The sequence below is a fragment of the Cervus canadensis genome, chromosome 5, assembly GCF_019320065.1.
Source record: "Cervus canadensis isolate Bull #8, Minnesota chromosome 5, ASM1932006v1, whole genome shotgun sequence".
NCBI lineage: Eukaryota > Metazoa > Chordata > Mammalia > Artiodactyla > Cervidae > Cervus > Cervus canadensis.
In genome coordinates, this window is record NC_057390.1 from 79,430,951 (window position 1) to 79,458,256 (window position 27,306).

Sequence of the window (27,306 nt, forward strand, 5' to 3'; positions counted from 1 at the left end):
AGACTAGGGTCACAAAAGCAATACAGCTTCTGGTTGTCTCAGGACACTTGCCTTGGAGAGTTCACTTGAAGAAGTCTGAGGCTGCCATCTTGTGAGGAAGCCCAAACTAACTCATGTAGAGAAAACATGCAGAGAACTACCCAGAGTAGATGAAAAGAAGAGAAGAGATGACCAGTTAGCCCCCAGGGGCTTTAGCCTTTCACTGTTCCAGCTCCAGCTACTCTCTGCCTATAACTACATAAGAAACACCAAGTCAACGATGCCCAACTAAGCACCTCCCCAAATCCTGACACCCCCAAATCATAGAGATAAGTGATTGTTATTGTTTTAAGCAATTTGGGGGAATTGTTATACAGTAACAGATACTGAACAGCGAAAGAAAATACTAACCCAGAACAGAACACATAGAATGCTGCCCTCAGTAAGTTCTAATTTAGTGAGACAATATCACTCAGTAATTTACCTAAATTACCTAAATAACTATAAAGGAGATAGCTATAAGTGCTGCTATAAGTGCTACAAGAGAAAAGCAATTAAAGTATAGGAACTCAGAGAAACGGAAGAGCAGGTCTTCAAGAAGCTAACATCAGAACTCTCAAAGAGGAGTCAGCGGGGGAGCTTAAAGTGATGAAATTTGGACATGTTGAGGTGAGGAAATTCCAGGTAAAAGGAACAAGTTACCCATGAATGTGTAACTAGTTCAATACGTAACTTGCACATTTCTCAATTATAATGGCCAGTTCAAATCCTATGGGACAAGATTAGCATTTCTATGACATCTTTTGTCATTTTTCCTTATGGCAAAAGTAACCTTATATTTTTACATTCAATTTGGAACTCTTATCCATTTTATTTGATATACATTATTTTGAGAGTTGAGATTTATGACATCTTTTGTAGTCATAAAAACCACATTGCCATGAGCCTGTCCCTCTGGCAGGCTTTGGTAAAATACAGGAAGAATGATACACTGCTATGCTTAAAATGGACAGCCAACAAGGACCTACTGTATAGCACATGGAACTCTGATCAGTGTTATGTGGTGGCCTGGATGGGAAGGGGGCTGGGGGAGAATAGATACATGTTTATGTATGGCTGAGTCCCCTCACCATTCACCTGAAACTGTCACAACATTGTTCATCAGCTATCTGCCAATACAAAATAAAAAAGTTTAAAAAAATACTATAGAGTAAATAATAAAGAAGAAAAAGCATTTTACCAAAAAAAAAAAAAAAAGAAGAAGAAGAAGGAGACACTGTTAACCTCACAGTGGCACTTCGGGGTACCTGGCCTTACAACAAAGGTGAATGAAGAGATGGCTGAAGGCAGGAATGAGGGAGTTAACATCCATGCCTGAGGGGGTCTGGGAAAGCAACCTTTTAACTGAATCATTAAGGACTTAGTTATGCCACGCAGGAAGAGAAAGACTTCCGGGCACAGAAGACAGAAAGAAAAATGGCCCCCAAACATAAAGTATGGTGTGTTTTGGGAACTGCAAATAGTTCAGTAGACCCAAGAGCAATATTTAAGTGGGGAAGAGAAGACTGGAGAAGACAACAGGAGCCAGTGTGCTGAGAAGTTTGGACTCCATCCCAAAGACGACAGGGAGAATCTTTGAAAGGTCACGCGTTATTGAGTCCACACATTCGAATTGTAATTATTTCTCCCACAGCCAATTTCTCTACGTATCGTTTCTGGGACTAGAATACAATCTTTGATGAAAAGCCACCTCACTTTTGCCTACTTTAAAATTCTGTCATCCATCTCCCCAATGGATGGCATTCACCTTAACGATGGGATCTAATGTAGCCTGAAAGAAATGCCACCTTACAGGAATCAGAGGCAATCTATTCCAAAGTGTTTTCCACTGAGTGTTCTTGCTGGAAATGTGGTTTCTCATGCCATGAAACTTTGATGATTCCTTAAAGACACTAATTGTAATTATTTATGGACTGTGGCTCTGTCAGCCCCATTCTATCTCCTAGAGATGGATTAATTAGAAATTGAGGACCCCCCTCACCCCCACAAAAACCACATTATTAGCCTGTTCCCACTGTTAGGAAATCTGGTGGTAAATAATTCAAGATAAATACGATCCCAGTGGGGAATTGCAAGTGCCTATATTTCATGACCCATGACATCACTTGTGGCATGTGATGCTGTGCTAAAGGGACCATGGGTTCCGTAATGAGCCCTCACACATTAGCACTGCTTCCTTTGGTTTGGCTTTTCTGATCTACCTGAAGGCTTGTCATTCATCATCCTCGGCAATGAAGGACAACTCTTCCAGAAAGCTCATTCCCATATTTCTTCTCTTCTGTAAGACTGATGGTGCTCTAAATGCTTTAGAACTTTTTTTTTTCTCCCCATTCAGGTCCTTTAGAGTGCTGGGAAGACAGTTTACATTCAGCCACCATTGTTGAGTAAAGATATCTGGTTTTATTCTGTTGAGGAAAAAACCCTTCCTGAGTAATTAATCATTCTGGCTTTTGCATGGTAAACAGTGTGGTATGGGTCTAGTCTCAAGGAGTTTACTGTATAGCTCTGTATTGTTGAGAAAAGAGCAACATTAAAAATTACAGTATGGCAAAGCTGGAAAATGGAGAAGGAAATAGCAACACACTCCAGTATTCCTGCCTGGGAAATTCCACGGACAGACGAGCCTGGCAGGCTAGTCAATGGGGTTGCAAAAGAGCTGGGCAGGTCTAAGAGACTAAACAACAACAGAGCTGAAGAAGCTTTCACACACATGTCCTTTGAAGACTTCTGGATATTGCTGCTACTTGGGTATACCAGCTGGTGGGAGTATAATTTGTTCCGAGGGCTGGTAATTTGGTTTTCCTAAATTTCTCTATCAGTCTTTGCCCTGATGCCTGTCTCTAGGGTGAGTACTTTTAATATATTTGGTTCTGAAGTAAATAATTTACATTCTTATGTCATTTAATTCCTACAACAAACCTGTAGAGAAGTACTGATAACCTAATTTTACTAATGAGGAGATCAAAGTTTCAAGAGGTTTGGTAACTTGCTCCAGGTTACAGGTTTGGCTCATAGAATCGCTTAGCTCACAGTCCTGGGCTGTTTGACTTGAAAGGTCTTCCTCTTATTCACTGTTCTAAGTAAATTACCTCAGACACCCATGTAAAATAGTTTCTGGAAGTTTCTTCCTGCTTAAGGTTTTAAGAAAAAGGATTGCTTGGTGCTTTTGAAGTTTGTTCATCTAGTTCAGTTAATTTAGTGAATGTAATATGGAAGACAGATCTTAGCTATGGCCATCTGTCCTTTGAGATTTGGATAAAATTGACCCAGTTGTCTGCTTGAACTAAACTTTTATGTCCTATGCTTGCTTTTCTCCTTACCCATCCAGGAGTGGAATTCAATTTGTGCTCTGTGAGTTCTCTTAGAAATGGCTGTGGTAAATAATAAACTTCATTAAAAATTTGGGGGGCAATGATCAGGTTTTAATATGTAGCAGTGACAATCACATAAAATTAAGTACTATGCATAAAATTAAATGTATAAATTTAATTACAGGAAGAATCGAGTGTTTAGAGCTTGTTATTCACAGTACAAAGGCAAGGTACAAATCAAAGTTGTCTTTCACTTTGTATCATATATTTTATCTTTAAAATATCATATCTGAGATGCCAGTCTTTCTGACATCTCACCGCTTGAAAATACTCCCTCTTGCTGCCTTTCTCAGGCTTGCCACTTCTCTTCAAAAGCCTCCTTGCAGCTCAGTCCCTCTCACTTGTTTCACATGTAGAATTTAGTTATCTCTTTTCTAAGTGGCTTATGAATGTGCTCTCCAAAGAAAAAGGCCATTTTACCTCTTTACTCATCTTGTAATAGCCTGGCAGATCTGTAAGTACTTTGCTGTTGTTCAGTTGCTAAGTCGTGTCTGACTCTTTGCGACCCCATGGACTGCAGCATGCCCGGCTCCGCTGTCCTTCACTCTCTTTCAGAGTTTGCTCAGATTCATGTCCATTGAGTCAGTGATGCCATCCAGCCATCTCATCCTCTGTCACCCCCTTCTCCTCTTGCCCTCAATCTTTCCCAGCATCAGAGTCTTTTCCAATGAATCAGCTCTTCGCATCAGGTGGCCAAAATATTGGAGCTTCAGCTTTGGCATCAGTCCTTCCAATGAATTTTCAGGGTTGATTTCCTTTAGGATTGGTGGTTTGTAAGTACTTAAGTTTTATCATTTCTCCTTCCCTTCTAAGTCCTCATCAGGCAAAGACATGAAATTGACCATTTTCTCTCCTTACTATCCATACTGCTGCTGCTGCTAAGTCACTTCAGTCGTGTCCGACTCTGTAGGACCCCATAGACGGCAGCCCGCCAGGCTCCTCTGTCCCTGGGATTCTCCAGGCAAGAACACTGGAGTGGGTTGCCATTTCCTTCTCCAATGCTTGCATGCATGCTAAGTCGCTTCAGTCGTGTCCAACTCTGTGTGACCCCATGGACAGTAGCCAACCAGGCTCCTCTGTCCACAGAATTCTCTAGGCAAGAATACTGGAGTGGGTTGCCATTTCCTTCTCCAACTATCCATACAGTGCCCCCCAAATATTCAAAGGGATATGTTTCTACCATAAGATCTAGTTTCATGTATCTACTTAAAAATTTTTTTTCTTGCTGCATATTCACATACTGCACAGATACACACAATCTAAGTAATTTTCTGTTACCATTTTTCACACAGCTCCTCACTAAGGAGTAGAGGGAAACTCTAAGATGATCCTTTTTCACTTGATTTTGGGCATTGTCCAATTGTACTGATTCTCTTGCCTAAGTTCCACCTTCATCCCTACTGCACATTGGCCTGTGTATACTTACTTGCACTTTTATGGATCATTTGAAGAAACTGTTTAGTCTTTTGAGCTTAGTGGAGGAGATGGCTGAAGTTTTGCATTATAAGATCAGCTGAGCATTAAACTTTATATAGGATTAGATAGCAGAATTCCAACTTGACTTATGTTAATAGAATAGCTGTGCAACATTATTGTATTAAGCATGTGATAAGCATGTGATCTCTTGAAGCTTCATTTTTCTTATGGTAAAATAAGGAAACAAGTATTGTGAAGAGTAAAATTAAAATCATTCTAGGGGGAGCATTAGCATGGTACTTGGCATATAGAAAACGCTCAACAAATCCAAGTTGCTAATCTCATTATTTCTATTCTTTCCAAAAAGAACTGTGGATGTCTGTCTCTATTTCTTTGGGTTGCCCTGGTGGCCCAGTAGTAAAGAATCTGCTTGCTAATACAGGAGACTGGAGTTTGACCCCTGGGGTTGGGAAGATCGCCTGGGAGGAAATGGCAACCCACACCAGTATTCTTGCCTGAAAATCCCATGGACAGAGAAGCCTGACAGGCTATAGTCCATAGGATTACAAAAACTCAGAAATGACTGAGTGATCATGACATTGATGATTTATTTCTTTAGGAATAAAGTCACACCTTAGTGAAGACCCATAGCTCCCTGTTTCTTCATTGAAAGTTCTATACTCCAGCCTACTGTTTGAGTTCTGCACCTAACGGGGGATCTATCCTCTCTTACACAGAAATAAACTCTGCACAGAAAATGGCTGCCTTGACACTTTCTGTACAAGGCTATTTTAATCAAACTTTCTCTTCCAAACTTTACCTTGCCCAGTATTGAAGCTTTAGGTGTACCTCTGGTGAATCATTTTCTTCCTGTCATTATGTTTGCTACATTAGTTCATATTATGCTGTTTTATAGAGGATGAACTGGAGATAAGAGAGGTTGACCCACATGTATGGTGCAGGTATGTAACTAGTCAATAGCTCCCCCAGAGTTTCTTTCACAGAGGGTGCAGAAACATGTTTGCTCCTTGAGTAAGTCACTCAACAAATCCTTATTGTGCAGTGAGATCGTGATTAAATCTATGGATGTTAAGAGAGATTCTAAAATGGTAGGTTCATTATTAGGTCAAAGGATAAACCTTGTCCTTTTCAGTAAAATCTTTATCCATCTGTGAAGCACTGTCAAATAATTAACAAGAAAATGTGAAAATATACTTAGGTTGATCTCTGGGCCTTCTCTACTCCTCTCTGTAACAGGGAAATCCAATGATGATTTTCTCCCTGAACAGCCAGACAAAAACACTATGAATTGTGTGCAATTCAGTGAGAGAATGAGAACATTAGAGTTTCCATCCTGGACGTGAATTAAAAGCCATAAGAACTTTTACTGACTTCATTTGGAAAATAGAATCTTCTTGCAGAAAGTCTGAGCACTGCTGCAAAGGCTAAGGCAGGCTCTCAATTATTCCTCCGAGGAGGAAGTTTGGCACTTCAGAGCAATTCAATTCGAGTCTCGGAGAAAAGGGGACCTCCAAGGTCACCTCACTGTGCCTCACCACAGGTACCAAGCTGCTCACCGAAGTTGTCATTTATCCAGGGAACACAGCATCCCAACTTTCTCAGGAGGAGGCAGCTTGATTCAGCGGCTGAGATTCTAAAATCCTCTGGATGATTCTCAGCTTGGTCCCTTCTCTTCATCACCACTGATCAATTGTAACTCAAGTCTTACCACTTCTCTAGGCTCTGGCATCAGGCTAATAGGTTTCTATTCGGCGTCTAGTCCTCTTTCCACTCAATCGCAAGTGCCCAACATTCTTTTTTTTTTAATTGGGAGATAATTGCTTTGCGAAGTTGTGATAGTCTCTGCCATACAACAGTGCAAATCAGTCACAATTATATATAAATAACCCCACGCTTTTGAGCCCCAATATTCTTTTTAACTATAAATCTGGTCGTATTTATTCTCCACTCAGAATGTTTCAACTCTTTGCATGGCCTTCAAAGACATAAATATTTTGGTCTCTGTCTACCTGTCCCATTGCATTTTCTTTCTTGCATTTTATGTTCCACTGGTACTGACATCTCTGAGCCTATTACCCATGTTGTTGTCTTTTTGGTAACCTTGTCCTTCCTCCTCCACATAGTTCAGCCATCAACTCTTCCCAAATACATGCCTCCCCCTACTCTGCTGGGCTCAAGGTCCTGTTTTTCCATGGGAATATCCTATGCTTACCTTTCCAAAGGATTTTCTCCTTCAGTGAAATCATCATTGGAGGACTAAACACTGATTCTGATCTGGCTTCAATATGTTGTTTTAAATATGAATTCAGATCCTTTCAAGCTTTGGTTTTCAACAGATGCTCTGTGACTGAACATGTGGGAGACAGTTTCTATAATGATTTAATACTTTTTTTTTTTTTCAATTGGGCTTCCCTGGTGGCTCAGCTGGTAAAGAATTTGCCTACAATGTAGGAGACTTGGGTTCAATCCCTGGGTTGGGAAGATCCCCTGGAGAAGAGAACTGCTACTCACTCCAATTTTTTGGCCTGGAGAATTCCATGGACTGTATAGTCCATGGGGTCATAAAGGGTCGGACATGACTGAGTGACTTTCACTTTTTTAAACTGAGGTATATTGGTCTTAAAATATTATATTAGTCTCAGATATACAACATAATGATTCAATATTGTCACAGATTACAAACCATACAAAGTTATTATAAAATGTTGACCAATTTCCTGTGCTGTACCGCACAGCCTTCTGACTTATTTATTTTATAGCTGGCAGTTTGTACTTTTTAATCCCCTTCATGTATTTTGCCTCTCTTTTTATCCCTTTCTCTTCTGGTGTTAGCTTGTTCTCTGTAAGTTTGCTTCTATTTTGCTGTATTTGTTCATTTATTTTGTTTTTAGATTCTATATATAAGTGAAAACAGTGTTTATCTTCCTCTGTCTGATTTTTTTCAATAACTATAATAACCACTATTATAATAACTAACTATAATAACATGCTGCAAAAAACAAGATTTCATTCTTTTATATAGCTGCATAATTTTCCAGTGTGTGTACATCTATCTCATATCTTTTTTATCCATCTGTTTGTTGATGAGTGCTTAGGTTGCTTCCATTATCTTGGCTATTGTAAATATGCTGCAATAAAAATTAAAACTAACTTTTCAAATTAGTGTTTTCATTTTCTTTAGATGTATGCCCAGGAGTAGAATTGCTGGATCACATGGTAGTTCTATTTTTAATTTTTTTGAGGAACCTGCATACTATTTTCCATAGCAGCTGCACCAATTTACATATTTACATTCCTATCGACAGTGTACTAGGAACTCTTGTCTTTATATCTCTCTGATAGTTGTTATTTCTTGTCCTTTTGACTACTGTCATCCTAACAAGTGTGAGGTGATATCTCACACTGCTGTTGAGGTGCATTTTCCTGATGATTAGTGGTGGGGAGCATCTTTTCATGTGCCTGTTGGCCTTCTACATGTCTTTTTGGAAAAATGACTATCTCTTCTTCAATTCTGAATGATAGTCTTGCTGGGTCATATCATTGGTTGTAGGTTCTTTTCTTTTTTCCCTCCCCCATCTTTAAGAACTTTAAATAAATCATTCCACTCCCTTCTGGCCTATAAAATTTCTGAAGAAAAATAAACTTGTAGCTTTGTGGAAGCTCCCTATTATGTGACTCTCTGTTTTGCTCCTGCTACCTTTAAAATTTTCTCTTTAAAGTTTTGCTATTTTAATTATGATATGTGTTGGTGTGGGCCTCCTTGGATTCATCTTATTTGGGACTCTCTGTGATTCCTGGACCTGCATTTCTTCTTCAGGTAAGGGTACACTTTCTCTCTCTCTTCTCTTTCTGGGAATCCTTTAATGAAAATGTTAGTATATTAAATGTTGTCCCAGTGGGCCCTTAAACTATCCTCATTATTATTTTTTCTTTTTGCTATCCTGATTTCCACTATCCTGTCTTCCAGTCCATTTATGTGTTCTTCTGGATTGTCTAATTTGCTGTTGCTTCTTTCTAATGTGATTTTCACTTAGGTTATTATACTCTTAGACATTGATCCATTCTTCTTTTACATTCTCTAATTCTTAAAGTTCTCACTGCATTCCTCGATTCTGAGTTCAGTAAGAATTCTTATGACTATTGTTTTGAATTCTTTGTCAAGTAAATTAGTTACCTCAGTTTCATTAGTCCCCCCCCACCCCCCGCCTTAGATTTTATCTTGTTCTTTAGTTTGGAATGTATTTCTGTCTTACTTCTTTTGTTTCACTTTCTCTTTTTCCCTGTGAAATCAGACAAAGCAGTTACCTATTCTGCTCTTGAAGGAGTGTTCTTATGTATGCAGTCTGCATATGTCCAGTGGCTCTTCTGGAAGAGTTGGTGCTAAAATGAGGATAGCCTGAGGCTTTTCTTGGAGTGTTCCAGGGTCCTTGCCTTGGAGGGTGTCATTTGGATCCATGAAGAGGTAGAGGGGGTTAGAGATAGCACTGAGGTTGGGCTGAGGTTTCTCCCAAGGCTTGCTGGTGACCACTGCCTTGGCAGTGGGCGGGGCCAGAGCTGGAGCCTGGTGTGAATCACTGCTTCTCCTGGGGCGTGCTGGCAGTCACCGCCTTGGACTGAGGGACTGGAACAGGAGCCCAGTGTGGGACAAGTGGAGTGCTGGGGCAGCTAGGCATGCCAGACAGAGCACCAGGCACTTTTCAGTCTGCTGCCTCTGCATTGGCACTGGGAGAGAGGAGGTCTGTGTGTGTGCCTTTAAGAGCAGCTTCAATTTCCTAAAGGCTTCCGGTAAGCCTCACTGATTTTCAAAGTCAATCAAGGGTACTCTTCTCCCTCATGCTGAACCTCAGCACTGGGGTGCCCAATATGGGGTCTGGATCCCTTGCTTTTTAGAGAAATTTGAGCTTGTGGGTTGCCTGCTGGGGCGTAGATCTGAATTAAGTCACTACTCTTCTCCTACCAGTCTCTGTGTGTGTTTTATATCATTGGTTGTAGAAGAGCTGTTCCGCTGCTCTTCAGGTCATTCTCAGGGAAAGATATTCTCTGTATTATCAGGCATGTTTGTGGGAGGAGGTGAGCTCAGGGTCTTCCTGCTCTGCCACCTTGCTCTCTCTCCGAATGCATTTCCAAGGCTAACTGGGTTCAGGGGCTTCCTTGGTGGCTCAGATGGTAAAGAATCTGCCTGTAAAGCAGGATACCCAGGTTTGATCCCTGAGTCAGGACAATCACCTAGAGCAGGGAATTGGCAACCCACTCCAGCATTACTGCCTGGAAAATTCCATGGACAGATGTGCCTGGGGGACTACAGTCCATGGAATCGCAAAGAGTCAGACATGACTGAATGACTAACACACACACAAACTGGGTTCAAATTCAGTTCTGGAAACTACCCATATGTGTCTTTGAACAATGTTCCTAACTGTGGAAATTAATTTTTTTTCTCTGACACACAGATAATACTGTCAATTAGAGTTCTGTTAAGAAATGAAATCATGCATAAAAGTAAAAAAGTATTTAGAACAGGGAAATAAATGTTGATCAATAAATATTAGAAATAATACATCAAATTAAATGTTTTTCAAACTTCTCAGTCATGAACTTTCTGACTTCTGTTCTTTCATAACATTTTCTTTTTTTCTTGGAGTCTCAGAATTTATATGTGCTCTATGCAGGTCCACACTAGTGTTAAGAGAAATAGGGAGAGAGAAGTAGGCAGGTCCTTCTAGTCCACATAAAGGTTCTGTCCTGAGGTTGAATTAACAAAGGTAAAGTGACTGACACATAATTGACGCTTAAATGTATAGACTGCCTTCTCTCTGTGTTTGTGAGGGTAGATGGCAAAACTTGGTTCTTTATGGTTGTTTCTTTTCTTGGAAAAAGATCTAATGCCAAACTCAGTAGGCAGAATAATGGCTACCCCAAAAATGTCCATATCTTAATACTTAGAACTTATGAATATGTACAATTACATGGCAAAGGGAAATTAAGGAAGCAGATACAATTAAGTTGCTAATTAGCTGACTTAAAACAGAGTGGTTATCCTGGATCATCCATGTGAGCTTAACATAATCACAAGGTTCTTCAGCATGGAAGAGGGAGGCAGAAGGGGATTAGAGAAAGAAATGTGACAACAGAAGTATGGTCACAGAGAAGTAATGTTGCTGGTTTTGAAGGTAGAAGAATGGAGCCATGAGCCAAGGGATGTGGGTGGTGTTTAGAGAAATTTAAAAAGGAAGAAAATGGATTTAACCCTAGAACTTCGAGAAGGAATGGAGCCCTGCAAATATTCTAGTTCACTGAGACCTGTGTCAGATTTCTGATTGACAGAACTTTATGATAATAAATTTGTGTTACCACTTAGTCAGCAGTCATTTGTTACAGCAGTAATATAAAATTAATATACAATGTTTGAAAGGAAAAAAAATGGAATTTCTGATGGACAGGAGTCTCAAGTTTTGATTATAGGGCATTGTATCAGTAGTTAAAACAGAATTGCCTATAAAGTAAGGAAATGGATTTCTTGAAACCATGAATGTTCATAGCACATAAATCCTAACAGCTTATATGTTTCTCATTCTTTATATTTTTGTCAGCAGACTGCAGGGAAAGTCAGAGTGCCTTCAACAGTCATGAGAATGTTAAGGGCCTGCCATGGTCTTGCTCTCCCTGTGTGTAAGGGTAGATTTAATGCTGGTGAGAAAGAGATGTTAGGGAAGCAGTTCTGTAAGATACTGCACATTTGTTAATCATTTCATCGTGACAATGACAAGAGCAATGATGACCATTAATTGTTTAGCATATTTCAGGGGCTGTATATTATTAGATTTCACCATTACAAGAGAAAAATCATATGAAAGAGATATTATTTGTTGTTGTTCAGTTGCTAAATTATGTCTGACTCTTTGCAACCCCATGGACTGCAGCATGCCAGGATTCCCTGTCCTTTACTATCTCCTGGAGTTTGCTCAAATTCATGCCTGTTGAGTTGGTGATGCCATCCAACCATCTCATCCTCTGCCTCCCTCTTCTCCTTTTGCCTATTTGTAAAATAGGAAACTAGAATACAGAGAAGCTAAATGACTTACCCAAAGGTGCAGAACTCATAAATCATGGGGCTTTTGCCCATATTTAGGTCTTTGTGACCCAAGACTGTGCTTTGTATACTGTTTTGTACTGTTTTCCTAACAAGCCACATGTCTATTTTTCATATTGGGATAAAAAAGCAGCTGGAATTGTGCTAAAATTTGTATCACACCTTAGGTTATGAAATCTGCCCTCCTGCCATGAAACCAATCCTGTACACAGAGCTATTTGATACATTAAATATTCAATGCTCACTATTTCTAATAGATGTTGCATGTCAATCTGCTGCTTATGGTACCGAAAAGCTATTATTTCACAACAATGTCATCACACAAAATGTCATTGTATTTTCCCAGGCACAGTGCTGTGATATACACAGTAACACTAAACTCAGAGGCGATTAGGACATTTTCCCAGAACAAAATGTGTCCCAGAAGAAACAATGTGATGTGGCTTATCCTGGTGTGTTATTTTCTCCAGAGCACTTGTCTCCTCCCCCTGAAAGCTCACATATTTTAAGCTAGACAAATAGCACTTTGAAGAGGACTGTGAAATGAAAGGCCCACACCGTGATGGAGGACTCTAGGGGGCATGTGTGTGTGTCTGCTTTCCTTAGGCGGATTCTGAAAAGGCGCAGGATGTGGGAGGTGTTATGGTAGGTTTCCTGACGCCTGGGGAGCATGAAAGGATTCCTTCATCAACCTTATTTTTTTGCAGGCCTTCAAAGGGAGGCCAAGAAAGAATAGGTTTGGGAGCCGTCAGGCTAGAAATTCACCATCCACTCCGTTTCAATTGTGTTTTGAGTCCTGGGCTCCCCGTGACCTCATGCTGTGCTGGAAACTGACAAGGGTGCTGAGCACACCCGCTTCTCAAAACTTGACTAAATTGCCACCAGGGTTTTTTTTTTTTGTTTTTCATCTCATTCTGTGCATACTCACCTGGAAGGGAAGATGGTGACTAAGGAACCAGCAGATAAGAGATTTGAATCTTTTATGATTGATCTACATATTATATCCCCAAAGAGTTGGAGGTGAGAAAAGTCATGCTTTTATTATGTTAATCATTTTAATTAAATACACTCAGTGTACTCAAAAGCCAAGTGCCTCCTGTTACAAAGAAAATATTGTATTTTTTCTTCTTTCTAGACCATGCCACTTCCACACATCCTGTGGATAATATATGAATAACTGTTACCCTGCCCTTGAGAAACTTATCTAACTGGGGAGAAGAGGCCTCACATGTGGCAAAATCCAGAGGTATTTAAGCCACCTACCTCAGGAAGGTGGTACCTAACACCTAAGGAAGGCTTGGGGCTTTCCAAGTGGCTCAGTGGTAAAGAATCTGCTTGCAGTGCAATAGATGCAAGTTTGATCCCTGGGTTGGGAAGATCCCCTGGGAAGGAAATGGAAACCCATTTCAGTATTCTTGCCTGGGAAATCCCATGGACAGAGGAGTCTGGTAGACTACAGTCCATGGAGTCTCAAAAGAGTCAGAGACAACTTAGCAACTCAACAACAACCACAGTGGCTTAATACTTTAAGGAACTGAAAATTATTTGAGTATAAAAGAGAATCTGCTATATTAATGTCATGGCCAATACATGTCATATTTCCAAAGGAGGACATAGCACTATGAGTCGGAATTACTTGGGAATGTTCCAGAAGGCAGTGAATATATAAGCTGAACTTTAAGGAAATCAGCAGACGTTGAAGGGTTAGAGAAGAAAAACAGGGGCATTCTAGGTGGCAAGGTTGCTACAGGCCCATCCACATGTATCCAGGTAGGTCTGGATGAAGTTGAGGCTTTTTAACAAGAGGAATGAGAAAGCGGTGGGAAAGGCAGGTTAGGCAAGGCCTTGAGTGTTCTCGCAAAAGTCTACACCTAGTTTTACAGGTAAAGGCTGTGCTTGGCAAGTTGTGTTTTTCCTTTAAGCATGGGCTGAGGAGCCCTGGTGATGGTGAACGTGACATTCTGGGTGATGGAGGGAAAGAGGATAGGGAGGTCCAGCTGGGAAGGTCATGTAATTGACCCAATAGTGAGAGAAAGGAGCATGAGAACAAATAAGTGGCCCACTAAAGGCTAAATGCCTTCCATACATGATCCCATTTTTATCCTTTGGAGATCCTGCACAATGGATGTGGCTCTCCTTATTTTAAAGATGAAGAAACTGAAGCTTGGGCAAGTATGTTAATGAGCTTCACGTCAAAAGACTACTATTTTAGTAGAACTTTTCTTGGCTCTAAATCTCTTGTTCTTTCCACTTTGTCAGGCTGCTGGGAACTCATGAGCAAAAAGTGACTGCATGTCCCGATTCAACCCCCACACCACAAGTGCCAATAACAGCTCACATCCTCCTCACAGACACACAAACACGTTCCAATCACCCACCTCCACTCTTCCCAAAAGGCTGGGGAAGGGAATCAGAACATGGAGGGTAATAAATACCCTCAGTAGGAAGAAGAGGATTCTTCTTTTGTTTATTAACTGAAGTCATCTCTTTACTGAATTCCACCATGGTGATCTCATGATCTAACATGCCTGTGAGCCTTTTTCGGTGCTCTGGGTAAGATATGCTTCTTTATATTTTCATTTTGGAATTTTGAAAGGCAGGCTGTAATTAAATTCCTTTTTTTCCCCACCTTGATGTCACCTGTTCTCACATGCACAACCACAGCTATTCAAATCCTACATACTATATAACAACACCCTCCCAGGAATGATGGCTGTATCCTGGAATGATCTGTTTGGTGTCTCTCTCTAACACCCAACTGAGAGATGTTTGAGACTAAGATGATTGCTTTTTTAAAAAATATGCTTTCCTAAGTTCTAGATTTTGATATAACATCTCGATATACTTAACTGAAGTATAGGTTAAGAACTCTGACTACATCCATAGCACAATAAACAGCTAGGCATTTCAAAAACATTCGCAAGAAAAGAAAATCAGTGGATTCAGTTGTTTACAATGGTTAAACAATCTGACACATTTAGATTAATGTAGATCATTCCCTGTTGTGAAGGCTTAGTATTTGTAGATGCTCATCTTATATAGTAAGTAAACACAGGAAACCAACATTTCTTACCAGATAATCTCAGTCCTAGGTATTTTATTATAGTGAATTATCTTTGCAATGAATCTGTTATTTTTAGCAAATTTACTATTTGTATATTTTATGTATCAATATGTATTTTATGACAAACTACATAAAAATAGAGAGCTATCATTCTTTAATTATTAAGTAATTTTTGTTTCTCCCCTGGTATTTTAAAAATGTTTCAATTCATCATGTTGCTTCACAAAAACAAATGAGACAGCAAGCGACTTGAGTTTTAGTTTCTCTCTACCATATACTGACTGTGATACTGAAAAAGCCATTTCTCCCTTTATGAATCAAGTTCTTTATCTGTAAAGTGAGTTACTCTAAATAAGTGTTACAGTTTGACCAACTCTCAAATTTCCAGGCAAGGAAAAGTGGTGTGGTTATATCTGAGGGCCAGTGTGTATCAACCTTGGAGGTTTCCAGAAGTCATAAACCAGCCTGGCGGGTTTGACCTGATTGATATCTTTCCTGGCCTAAAATCTCAGCTTGGCTGCCTGCTTGGCTCCCACTCAAACTTCCTGGCAGCCCTTCTAATGTTCAAGCATTCTGCCTAGGTGGTCTTGGAAGAGGTAAATATGCTGAAATGAGTTTCTGGTTTCCAAATTTTCACCATTAAGAACTTTGTGTTAAGTTGCTCCTCTAAGAATTTCTTTAGTTTTTAAAGTTTTGCTAAGCAAACTTTGTTGTGCTTGTAATGATTCTTATTCCTATATTTGTGTTAACAAAGGAATATTAAACTGTTAATCTGAACTCCTGGTAGAACAGTGATTACCAGTGCAACACTCTAGTCAAAAGCAAAAAGTTGTTATTTCATGTGATCTGTGTGCAGGTAAATGTAAGATTTCCAATTGTGATATGACTTTACACAAGGATAAAGAAAAAGGATGTGGAGGAACATGGGGTGAGGGAAGGGTGCTGATGCCATAGTCCTTTGTTCGAGATACAGGGGAAGGAGAATTCTCAGGGCCTAGCCAAGCTGTGGTTAGATCAGAGGAGATGCACAGCCAAGTAAGCACATATACAGGCAAGCTTGTTCACCGGAAAAATGCAGACTTGATTGAAACAGTATAGAGAACCCAAGAAGGGGCATTGGGGAAGTACAGAAAAATATAAAGAGAGTATTTAAGAACCAACAATATGTGGAATAACCTAAAATGACAGTCATGGGGTAGAGTAACTAATCCCAAGCTTTGAAACAATATTTTGGCATAAAGTTACTTTGATATAATGTTAATTCAGTGTAAGGTGAGAAAATTTCATCTGGTGCGGTGTGTCTGGTCAGCTGGGGCAGTAAATTGATAGGGGTTTTCACATTCTTGGATTGGAAGAATTAATACCGTTAAAATGGTCACACCGCCCAAAGCACCCTACAGATATAATGTGATGTCTATCAAATTACCCATGACATTTTTCACAGAACTTGAAATAATCCTAAAATGAATATGGAACCACAAAAGACCCAGAATTGTCAAAGCAATCCTGAAGAAAAAGAGCAAAGCAGGAGGCATAACCCTCTCAGACTTTAGACAATACTACAGAGCTATTATAGATACTATCAAAATGGCATAGTATTGTACAAAAACAGATATATGGATCAGCTGAACAGAATAGAGAGCCCAGAAATAAATTCACACACCTGTGGTTAATCATCAACATAGGAGGCAATAATCCACAATGGGAGAAAGACAGTGTGTTCAACAAATGGTGTCGGGAAAGTTGGACAATTACATGTCAATTAATGAAGTTAGAACACTCCCTTTCTCTGTACATAAAAATTAACTCAAAATGGTTTAAAGACTTAAACACAAGACTTGACACCATAAAACTCCTAGAAGAGATCATAGGCAAAATATTCTAACATATATTGTACCAATGTTTTCTTAGGTCAGTCTCCCAAGGCAAAAGAAATAAAAATAAACAAATGAGACCTAATCAAACTTATAGATGGCCAATAGGTACATGGAAAAATGTTCAACATAATAACTAGAGAAATTCAAATCATAACTGTAATGAGGTACCACATCATACTGGTCAGAATGGCCATCACTAAAATGTTTACAAATAATAAATGTTGGAGAGAGTGTAGAGAAAAAGGAAACTCCTACACTGTTGGTGGAAATGTAAGTTTGTGCAGCCACTATGGAAATTAGTATAAAGGTTTCTCAGAAAACTAGCAACAGGATTGCTATATGATCCAGTGATCCCCCTCCTGGGTAAAACTATAATTCAAAAAGATATATGCACTCCTACATTCATAGCAGCACTATTCACAATAGCTAAGACAAAAAAATAACCTAAATGTCCATCAACAGATGAATGGATAAGGAAGACGTGGTATATATACACATGTGTGTGTGTGTGTGTATATAATGAAATACTACACAGCCATGAAAATGAATGAAATAATGCCATTTGCAGCAACATGGATGCAACTACAGATTATCATACTAAGTCAGAAAGACAATATCATATGGTATAATTTGTATGTGGAATCTAATATATGACATAGATGAACCTTTCAACAAAACAGAAATAGACTCACAGACATAGAGAGTAGACTTGTGGTTGCTACGGGGGAGGACGTTGGGGAAGGGAGGTTGGGGTTAGCAGATGTAAGTTATTATATAATTTACAGAATGGATAAACAAAAAGGTCCAAGTGTATAGCACAGAGGACTATATTCAATATCCTATGATAAGCCATAATGGAAAAGAGTATATTAAAGTATGTATGTGTATATATATGTATATATAAACATATATATAACTGAATCACTTTGTTGTATAACAAATTAACACAACACTGTAAGTCAACTATATATAAGTAAAAAAAAAGAAAAAGTTGATATGGGTTCTGTTATTCTTGAGGTAAGCATGAGAACAGACCTCAAGTCTTCAGAAGCCTAGTATGTAACTATTGAAACAAAAATGAATGTTGGTTAAATTATTCTGATTATTTGGAATTCAAGACTTAAATTAGATATGTGAATGATCGCTAATTCATCAACTGATGATCTAACATCTGTAGAAGAATTCAAGTAAAGTCTGAATAGAGAATGGCTGTGGCATCCACATCATCCTAGAGAATGGAGTGGAGTAGAGCAGACAGATACGATAGAGTAGGGTCACAGTGTGTAACATTCTTTAGGGCTGGTGTGAGGGAGGCCAGCCTGCTAAAGAAATACCACAGCACTGATGTGTAGATGGAATCCTCGATTCCTAATGACACATAGGTACAGCTAAGACCTGGTCTGGAGCCAGAGAAAAACAGGATTTGAGGCCCCAATTACTAGGAGAGCCAACAATGGTCTCAGAATAGGGCCTTATCCATGCAAGAAGGAACCCAGGAGTAGAGATCATGTTAAGTCACCTAGCCCCACCCAACACCCCTCTCAATTTATGTTTAAGGAAACTGAGGCCCAACGAAGTATAGTGGTTTGCTAGAATTCACATAAATATAGAAATGAGTCTGAGTTTTCTAATCTTCTTTCCAGTAGTTCACACTGGCTCACCCATAAATTGACAAAGACCCCAGTTTTGGCATCCCCAAAAGTATCCATGATGTTCTGCTAGACTGCCTTCTCCTAAAATACCCTCCAAACTGTGCCACCAAATGATGTTCTTTTCTCTCTTGTAATTGTTAGGAATCTTCTGGTCTCATCTGACAAGTGGAGCAGAACTCATAGGCTTTGCAAATGTCTTTCATTAGCCAAATATGGGCAAGCCTCATTAATTTGAGTGCATCAGTGAAGGCCTATCAAATAAGGTATTTGAGCCAAGCTAAACCTTGACCCCAAAACCAGGAGTGCAAAGAAACATCAATAGCAATCTATGGAACTAGAACACTGAAATATTTCCAGATATTTTATTATGTTCAAATTCCTTGCTAAGTCCTAAATTAGTCTGCATTATGCAATATTTAAATATAGATAAAATTTTATTTTTTTTTTAGTTGTATATAAAAACCAGGAGGAGAAGGGGATGACAGAAGATGAGATGATGGGATAGCATTACCAACTCAATGGACATGAGTTTGAGCAATCTCTGGGAGTTGGTGATGGACAGGCAAGCCTGAAGTGCTGCAGTCCATGGGGTTGCAGAGTTGGACATGACTGAGCAACTGAACTGAATTGAACTGAATTAGTCTTAAACATTCTTACCTAATAAAGGTTCTAGTAGGTCTATATCAAAGACTTAGTTTGGTTGTACACAGATTCCTATTTGTGTAAAGAATGAATGTGTGTGTGCTCAGTTAATCATGTCAACAGTTTGCACACCCATGAAATATAGCCCACCAGGCTTCCCTGTCCATGGGATTTTTCAGGCAAGAATACTGGAGTGGGTTGCCATTTCTTCCTCCAGGGTATCTTCCTGACCCAGGGTTTGAACCTGTGACTCTTGTGTCTCCTGCATTGGCAGGTGGATGCTTTGTACCACTAGTGCCACCTGAGAAGCCCAAAGAATGAATATTCATTATTACCTCCCTTTTGTTTTTCAATCTTTCAATGAACTTAATGTTGGGAAAATTCAACTTCAGACAATTCAATTCAGTAATCTTTAATACCATTTGCCAGTCACTCAATTAGTTCAATGGATTTTGAAAAAAATTGCGTTAAGTTTCACTTTCTGTGGAAAACTGAAGGACAGGCTTGAGATTATTGAAATTTACCTGCAATTTGGCAGTGTTCTAATAACAGAGGTTGGCAAACTTTTTCTGTAAAGGATCAGAATATATTTTTAAGTTTTGCAGGCTACATATGATCTATGTCTCATGTCTTTTTCTTCCTTATCCCTATCACCCAACCCCTGCCCAAACTCTTTAAAAATACTTTTAAAAGTTCTGCCTATGGGTCATACAAAAACAAACATGGCCAGCCAGGTTTGTCCCACAGGCAATAGGTTGCTCATCCCTATATGAGTCTTTGAGTGACATGCCTGTAGGTTTCATATCAGATATATTTTGTCTTCTCTTCATACATGAGTCTATAACTAATTTACTCACAATACAGCAATCTGAACTCACAGGTGATCCCAAACACTGGTGCTTAATTTGTTGAAGGGGTCATAGACATGGACATAAAATTTACTATATAGCACATACACTACCTGTAAAAAGAGAATTTTGCATTAAATTCAGAAGGTTCATTGAATGTCTAGATGTATTAATAGGTTCTAGGTTAAGAAAAACATTTTCTAGATATGTTTCTTTTTTTAATCCCCTCCCCCCACCACCAAACACACAAATAGTGATACAGATATCTTCTTCTAAGAGAACTTGGGTAAAGTGAACCACATTCTTAGCATATGAAATTTTAAAAGTCTGGCTAATATGCCTTTCATGGAGTGTTTGCCAATTTATTTTGCTATATTTAGATGTTTAGCTAATTGAGTTTGTTTGCTATTATGAATAATATGGTGAACATCTTTGTGTATAAAGCCTTCTGCTTTGTGACTAAGTATTTTTCTCATCAGTGGAATAACTGGATCCAAGAATCAAAAGAAGAAAGATTTTAAAAAATTTTGTTAAACACAACACCAAAGATAGTTATCAAATCACAAAAGAACAAAAGAGGAAGGGAAGAAATTAGAACTACAGAAACAAATCCAAAACAATAGGAACATATGTGTTGATAATTACCTTAAATGTAAATGGATTAAATGCTCCATCCGAAAAGACAGGCTTGCCAAATGGATACAAAACAAGGTCCATATATATGCTGTCTATGAGAGTCCCACTTTAGATCTAGGGACACATACGGACTGAAAGTGAGGGGGCAAAAAAGGTTTTCCATGGAAATGGAAACCAAAATAAAGCTGGAATAGCAATATTCATATCAGAACAAATAGACTTTAAAGACTGTTACAAGAGACAGAGAAGGGCACTACATAACAATTGAGGGATCAATCCAGAAGAAGATAAAACAATTGTAAATATATATGCATCCAACATAGGAGCACCTCAACATATAAGACAAATGCTAACAGCCATAAAAGGGGAGATCAACAGTAACACAATAATAGTGGGGGGTGGGGGTGGGCTTTAACACCCCTGCTTATACCAATGGACAGATCATACAGAAAATCTATAAGGAAACAGAGTCTTAAATAACACATTAGACCAGATAGACTTTATTCACAGTTATAGGACATTCCATCCAGAAGCAACAGAATACACCTACTTTTCAAGTACACATGGAACATTCTCCAGGATAGATCACATCTTGTGGTCACTGGGGGAAATTGGCGGGAGTCGAGAGGGATAATTTGGGGGATTGGGATTGACATATAGACACTACTATATATAAAGTAGGCAACTAATAAGGACCTACTGTAGGGCATAGGAAGTTCTCCTCAATACTCCATAGTGGCCTAAATGGGAAAAGCACCTAAAACTGTGTGTGTGTGTAACTGATTCACTTTGCTATACACGTGAAAGTAACACAACACTGTAAATCAACTATATTCCAACAAAACTTAAAAAAATAAAATTTTGAACCATAAAAATAATTTTGTTAATTCATGGTGCTAAATCAGTTATATATATTTTATACATAATTTTATAAATATATATATATAAATTTGTATGTACACATAATTTATTTTGGTCATCATAGGAAACCGTCAGGTGTTGTAGAGAGTGCAACATTATTTATGGTGCTTACCCCAAACATCACTTTTGATTTAAGTGCCCTATACATGGTCTGAAGAATATGAATCCTAATCACCTTGTCTCGTGAGTAACAAGAATCCTAACACACTGAATGTTTAGCTTTGTCTCAGTGAACAGTGAATCTTGAGATCTTTATGGTTTGATACTATCTTGATAGAAATTAATTAAATTTCTGGTAGAACTCATTTTGGTAGAATTTTCATTAATCCATCTATTCACTCAGAGTATCATTTAGTATCTATGTTGTACAGTCGTGTTCTAGGAAGGAGACTACATCATAACATCATTAGTGGCAATAATAATATTAAAACAATAGGGATTTTTTTTATTATATAGCACATACTATGCACCGCCCATTGTTTTAAGTGCTTTTCTATATAATAACTTATTCTGCTCTATGAGGTAAATGTTTTAGCATTCTATTTCACAGATGAGAAAACTGAGGACTAGAGAAGTTTATGAATAAGCCTCAAATCATCTACAAAGTAAACCTGAGAGACAATATTTAAACTCAGGCAATCAAAATCAATAGTTCCTGGTCTCACGGCTGTCTCATGCTAATACAGTGTGAGTATTCCTTATGAGGACTTCCCTGGTGGCTCAGATGGTAAACCATCTGCCTACAATGCGGGAGACCCGGGTTCAATCCCTGGGTTGGGAAGATCTCCTGGAGAAGGAAATGGCAACCCACTCCAGTATTCTTACCTGGAAAATCTCATGGACAGAGGAGCCTGGTAGGCTACAGTCCATGGGGTCGAAAAGAGTCGGACATGACTGAGTGACTTATTCTTTATAAGATGAAGAATTTCCCATTTCAATGTTTGAAGTCATCTACATAGATGAAATTTTGTTTACAACAGAGAAGATTAAGTTGAAGAAGAAGTGATACTAGATCATGAGCTTATATGTTTTTCTTTTCCTAGGCATAAGTCCAAGTGAAATTCCAACCAGCAGCTGCATGAACTCTTACCTAAACAGATACACTCAGAAGACCCTGTGGCCCAGATTCAAGTAACATCAAATGTTTTTTCAAAGCATTCATGGTGCTAGTCTCCAGGCATGCCATTTCCCAGAAGGTTCTTTTGTTTTATCCTCCAAGACTCCCCTAATTTTGGTTCCATATATTTTTGCCTATTATCCTCAGGACCTTGCATAAGTTTCCAGGTCTTAATGTAAACTCTCAACAGGATCTGAAGGGAGTGAATTGTCAATGGCTAACACTGTTGGGAAGTCTATTAAAGAAACACTTTCCTTATGAAGAGAAAATCTGTTCCCTGCCTCTAATCATTCTTAGCTCCAGCACTACTTGAGAGAGCTGTAATTCTAACTGCTTAAATCTGTTCAAGAAATTCCGAGAGAGCAGAAACACAGATTTTGGAGTCTATACACACCAGAGTCAGGCTCTGACCTTTACCCCTTACTAACTGTGTGACTTCGACAAGAAATTTCATTACTGGTTTCCTTATCTGAACACTAGTGGTTATAAGTCCCACATTGAGAGATCACAGATGTGAAGAATGAATAATAATTATTGGGTAGTTAGTACTAAATAAATAGTAGTGTATTCTCTTCTCCCCAGACTTTTAAAAAATACATCCTTAGTGATTAGTGGAAGAAAGAACAGGAAGTACTGATTGCTGAGAACTTAACTCCTTAGGATAGATGAATTAAAATAAGTTAACAGCCTCATCAAAATTATTTTTAGGTTGTTAAATGCAGATTTTGTTCCAAATTAGCATCAGAACAATCTTCCTGAAACACAGCTCCAAATATTTCCTTCAAGTTCTCATCATCTCTCCATGGCTCTTCACAGCCTACAGTATCAAGTCCAAGCTTCTTGGCTGGGCATTCAAGACCCTACATAACATTGAATGATTTTAAAAGTCCTAGACCCAATCACTTCCCCTTGTGTAATTAGGGTCCAGCAAACTAGAAATATTCATTATTTCTTCCTATAAGATACTTTCCTGATTCTATGCCTTTGTGCCTCCTGTGTCTTACTCTTGGCACATTCTCTCTGTATTTCTCTGCCTGGTGATTATTCCATTCTCGAAAGCCTCTCTTCATAAGCAATTACCCTTGGCCTCCACAACTTCATGTTCCAACAAACACAAATTATTCCCCTTTTCACTTCTCTGTGGTATTTTGTGCTCCCTCTATCAGAATGTCTTGTATCCCATCTTGAACTTACTTGAGGGTGTAGTCAGCTACTTCCTTTTAATTTATGGGCTCAAGAGCAGACCTGATATTTCATTAACTTTAACTACTGTTAAACTGGGCACAGTGCCTGGCACAATGGTCTGTCCTCAGCAAATGTTTGACTGAATGAAATAGATAAGTGGAACATAAAAACATTAGCGCCAGAGTTGCTCACCTTGATTCTAATCCTAGCTGTTGTTTATGTGATCGCGGGAAAGTCTTTTGTCTACAATAGAAAATGTGGTCAGCAGCTTTCAAAATTAGGCTTCACCAAGCCAAAGAAGTTCAGTGAAGTCCTTTCGGCTCAAATCTGGGGTGAGAGGAAATTCCAGGCTGCTTCTCCTGTTTCAACTAGCCAAATTCATTTTTCCACTATTCATGTCAGGGATACCCAGATGAGCTTTTATTTGAAGAAAATATTTTATACATGAAACAAATTAAACTATGAGATTGGCTAATCTGTAAAGATCCTTCCATTTTGCACTGCTCAATCTGTCATAAATACACACATTGAGAGACATTTTAAAAATGCTGCTCCATAATAATTGGGACAGTTTCAAAACTTCTTCAAATTCAGAAATGAAGGGGCAGATCCATAAAGCTTACTGAATAGTTAATACGTGTTTTGAGTACCTGTGCCGTGCACTGTGCTCAGTCTTGTCCGGCTCTTTGCAACCCCATGGACTGTACCCCTCCAGGCTCCTCTGTCCACGGAATTTTCCAAGCAAGAATACTGGAATGGGTTGCCATGCCCTCCTCCAAGGGTATCTTCCCAACCCAACAATCCAACCCGCATCTCTTGCGTCTCTTGCATTGGCAGGTGGAGTCTTTACTACTGTGCCACCTGGGAAGCCCTTTGAGTACCTACTAAGCTCCAGTTCAGTGCTAGAAATTTTACTTAGGTTGTATCTAATTTTAAAATCTACATCATAGACATAAATTTTCACACTTTATATGTGACAAAGAAGATAGAGAAAAAATGCATCCTATCAAACAGCCAAGAGGAGGTGCATCCATACCAAGAAAGCAGGTATGACCAGCCTAAAAGCATGTGCTCCTTCTCTTGGAGGACACTTAAATCAATATAAATAGATTCTGTGAATTAAAACACACATACACAAAGTAATGGGGCTGTTTTGGAAACACCTCTCTACTCCTCATTTGTAAGATGTACCTGTTATTTGGAGAGTAGCAGTGACTCTGACAGCCTCACTACAATTTCCCATCAGAGGTTCAGTTCAGACCAATGAATGGAATGATTATAAAGCCTCTTCCTGTGCTATGCAACTCACATTTGCTGAACCAGGAGCAATTTTTACCGAGCTGGCTTGCCTATATTGGAATTGTATTCACTGCCCAGAAAACAGGCAGCGGGGCTTTAGCTAAACTACCCAGCAGGAAACAAAAGCCCAGCTTGGTCCTGGAGAGAGGGAGATGGTGCAGGCTTAAGAGGGGGGTCTGAGGAGTTCAGTTACGGACAGTGGGCTTCGTGATGACTGTTGAATTACATTTACAAAGGAAACTTTGAATGCAAAATGCAAAGCAGCAGATGCAGGCAGGCAGTAAAGTGGGATTTTGTGGATTTTAGTTCGAGATCGTTTGAAGAATGATGTTTTTAGTACTAATATCTCATCCCAAACTGAGTGTCATGCACTACATCCCTGAAGATGGAAAACGTAGGAACTTGGACATCATTTAGTGCTGAAGAGTCAACTTGTTTTGATTGTATTTCACTTGGATGAGAAAAATTCCCTGAACAACACACCATCTTTTATTCAGTTGAAAAAGAACCCGAGGGCTTCCCTGTTGGCTCAGTGGTAAAGTGTCTGCCTGCCAATGCAGGAGACACAGACTTGATCCCTGATCCAGGAAGATCCCACCTGCCATATGGCAACTAAGCCTGTGTGCCACAACTGCTGAGCCTGAGCCCTAGCTCTCAGAAGCCACAACTACTGAAGCTTGAACATCTTAGAGCCTGTGCTCCACATCAAGAGAAGCCAACACAAGGGGAAGCCCATGCACCACAACTAGAGAGTAGCCCCCACTTGCCACAAGCCTGCACACAGCAACAAAGACTCAGTACAACCAAAAATTATAAAAATATAGGAACCTGAAACTGACCAGGATCCTGGGGCCTTGCCAGGACAGAGCCTTCCCTCAAATCCTGCGCTTTAGATACTTTAATATTGAGTTGGCCAAAAAAGTTCCTTTGGGCTTTTCCTAAGACGTTTGGAAAAATCTGAGTGAACTTTTTGGCCAACCCAATACCTAGACAATAGGATCTGACGCTTATATTCCTGAGTTTTCAGATGCTAAAATCGTAGCTTCCCAGGTAGCTCAGCTGGTAAAGAATCTGCCTGCAATGCAGGAGACCCCGGTTCAATTCCTGGATATGGGACGATGCCCTGGAAAAGGGATAGCCTACCCACTCCAGTATTCATGGGCTTCTCTGATGGCTCAGACAGTAAAGAATCCATCTGCAATGCGGGAGACCTGGGTTCAATCCCTGGGTTGGGAAGATCATCAAAAAACCACCACCAAATGGCAGAAATGAACTACTTGATGGTAAAAAGAAAGGAGCCCCCAGACCTTCTGGCACCTAAAGACTGTTCATCATCAACCAATGAGGGAACTGTTCATGAGTTAATGACATCCCCAGAATTCTACTCCCTCACCTGGCCTTTGAAAAAGCTTTGTTGAAACCCTTCAGGAGTTTGGGGTTTTGGGGAACATGAGTCACCTGTTCTCCTTGTTCAATCCTGCAATAAAACTTTCTCTGCTTCCAATTCCAATGTTTCCATCTTTTGGTCTCATTCTGCATCAGGCACACAAACTTGCGTCTGACAACAAACTCAGGTATCAAAATGAAGTCAAAATAAAAGCAAACCTTAGAAGAGAGATTGTTATTCACATGTCTTAACAGTAGCATATGAATGAGTCGTGTATGTATATGTACGAGCCATGAGGACTGTGGCCCTGGCCCACTTTCCTCAAGGCTTTGTTCTGACTCAGAACAGGACTGACCCAAAACATTTGCTCAGGGAAATCATTTTTGTGATTGAATGAATCACTGTGAAAGTAGTGTGTTACAATCTAGTCATTAGACAAATGGAAAACACATTATTGTTTTTAAATGTGTACCTCCACACCTCATAGAGTTAATCAAAGCACCTGCAACACTGACAGCAACGGAGGTCAATTAACAGCAGTTCTTAATTTAAAAGCAAGAATAATAGTAATTAAAAAGCACAACTATCTCAGAACAGTCTGATGCTTTGTACATGACACAGCACATAGGAACATCAATTATTGGCAAGTATTCTTATGCTACAAGAACTCTCCAACTTTATTAGGCGTAGGGGCCAGATTTTTTGGTAGAATACTGAGTTTAGAGTCCTCATAAAACTCAG

The 27,306-nt window shown here is 39.3% G+C and overlaps 1 long non-coding RNA gene across 1 annotated transcript; it reads left to right on the top strand.

Annotated features, from left to right (window-relative positions):
* Positions 1-2,829: 2,829 nt before the first annotated feature.
* On the top strand, positions 2,830-22,994 carry LOC122442056. The gene is made up of 3 exons (XR_006269533.1): positions 2,830-2,884; positions 22,128-22,264; positions 22,621-22,994. It is a non-coding gene; the product is annotated as an uncharacterized LOC122442056 (long non-coding RNA).
* The last annotated feature ends 4,312 nt before the right edge of the window (positions 22,995-27,306 follow it).